Genomic DNA, 2447 nt, shown 5'->3' with positions numbered 1-2447 from the left:
GCCCAGCTCAGGCCACCTGCCATAAGGAATGGGGAAAGGGCTTCCATATACGTGATAGCCCAGCACAGTCAGGCATGGCAATGACAACCTGCTGAGAGAACATCTTCCCGGAATAGACTGCCATTGGATATCCTAGGATGGCTGGAAAACCATGATTGGCTAGCCAACCCCTTATAACCCCAAACGCTTCCCAGAATAAACAAGTCTGCAGCAGCTCGTCCTCTGTTTGCTTTCACTGGACTCCCAGTGTCTGTGTCATGACTCTGCACCTTTCACGCCCATATCAGCAGGGACCCTGCCCACCCCCCGCCTCGGCTCGGGGGAAGACAGTAACAACTGGTGCCCAAACAGGGACCCTGCCCCTCAGCGTCAGCCAGGCACCCCAGGCTGGTTACCGGTGACTAGGTCCCTTTCTGTTTTGTGTGCTGACGGCTGCTCAAGGGTGAGCAGGCAGCCCCCTCCTCTTCCCCTTTCCTGTGTCCATCTCCCCCTAAGCTAGGAAGGCACACCTCGCCTCATGTCCTGAAGCCCGTGTTGGCCCCTCCCCACCTTTGGTTCATCCCGGTGAAATCATATGAGGGTCTGACACCCCCTACACCCCACCCCCAATTTCTGAGTCGAGGCAAGGCCATTGGCTGAGCCTTTCCGGAGACACCATATGGGCATATGGCCATGGCATAACGACCTAGGGAAGTTCCCTGCTAAGCACCAGACACTCGGGTCCTGAAGATTCTGTCTTTATATCTCAGTAGGCCCCGACCATTAGCATCCTGATCTGCTTAATCGTCATAGTAGGCCTAGTACTTCACTTCTCCACCCTTCCCTGATAAGAGGGCCCCTCTTTTCCCTCCCCCCAAGCACCAACTTTTCGGTTAACGACTGCTTAAACACCACTTTCCTATAATGGGAAATCTCCCACTTCATCACAAGGTGCCAAAATTACAGACCCTCAAAGCATGGTTTTAAGGTGAAAATGGAAGACTTTAATGGCTTTTGGGATGAGACCCTCGTCTTGGCCTCCTGGATTAGCCCGGAGAACATCTGGGACTCAACTATTTGGTCTTGCGTTCTCTTCCTTGCAAGGAAGTGTGAGGTCCACAAAGGGCGTATTCCTTCTGCTCCATTTTTTTCCTATTCTTCTGTCTATAACTGCCAGTCTCAAGGGCTCTTCCATGGAGGAAGTCATTTCCCAACATAATGAGAGTTGTAAAGAGTACCCCACACTTGCCCTACAAGCCTCCTCCCTCTCATCCCTGAATGAGGACTCCAGTGAGGACAAGGATCAGCCTATTGATGATACAGGGCCCCCTGCCTCTCCCCCCATCTACTCCTGGGGAAAACTCTGTCCACACCATCCTGGCCACACCCATACTGCCACTGATTTGTCTCCGAACACAGCAAAGGCTGCGGTTTCCCCCAGAACCCCTCCTCTCGCTGCCTTTCCTGTTAATGTGGGGCAGGATGCAGCTGCGAGGCCTTGGATCCACACCCCTCTTACTGTTTGGCTCTCATCTTAAAGGCAGCACAGGAGTCTTGTGTCAACACCCCATACTTTGAACAGGTTCTCCTGCAATGGGCAACTCATCTCCAAACACATGATTGGTACTCTCTCTTAAAGGGAATGCTCCAGTCAGCAGAGTTCCTCCAATGGACAGCCACGTATAATGACCTGGCTGAGACACAGGCCTGCCAAAACCTCCAATTGGGGATCCCTATCACTCTGGACATGCTCCTCACCATAGGCCCCTATATGGACCCCGTGGCTCAGGCCACAGTGCATTCATGCCTACTTTCACCAGGTTAAGTCCCTAGCCCTGCAGGGTCTTAAAGTCTGCCTTCCCCAGATACCAGAGACTTTCTTCCATAATTCGGTACAAGGCCCTTTGGTACAAGGTACAGAATTCCTTACTAGAGTCACTGAGTCGGTGGACTGGTGCTCCCCACCCGTACTGCCAGGGATGCATTGATCAAGCAATTGATACTCCCAGAGTCCAGGGATGCATTGATCAAGCAATTGATACTCCCAGAGTCCAGGGATGCATTGATCAAGCAATTGATACTCCCAGAGTCCAGGGATGCATTGATCAAGCAATTGATACTCCCAGAGTCCAGGGATGCATTGATCAAGCAATTGATACTCCCAGAGTCCAGGGATGCATTGATCAAGCAATTGATACTCCCAGAGTCCAGGGATGCATTGATCAAGCAATTGATACTCCCAGAGTCCAGGGATGCATTGATCAAGCAATTGATACTCCCAGAGTCCTGGGGTATCAAGCATTCCACTGGAATCTCCTACAACCCCCAAGGGCAGGCCATTATAGAAAGAATCAACCGCACACTTAAAGAACTCATTCTGAAACAAAGCTCCAATATGCTGCCCAGAGACCCTCACTTGATACTTGTAGAGGTTCTCTTTACCTTCAACTTTCTCGCCTTTGATAAAG

This window comes from Nannospalax galili, unplaced genomic scaffold, assembly GCF_000622305.1.
Source record: "Nannospalax galili isolate Female #2095 unplaced genomic scaffold, S.galili_v1.0 scaffold903, whole genome shotgun sequence".
Taxonomy (NCBI): domain Eukaryota; kingdom Metazoa; phylum Chordata; class Mammalia; order Rodentia; family Spalacidae; genus Nannospalax; species Nannospalax galili.
This window is presented reverse-complemented; position numbering follows the sequence as displayed.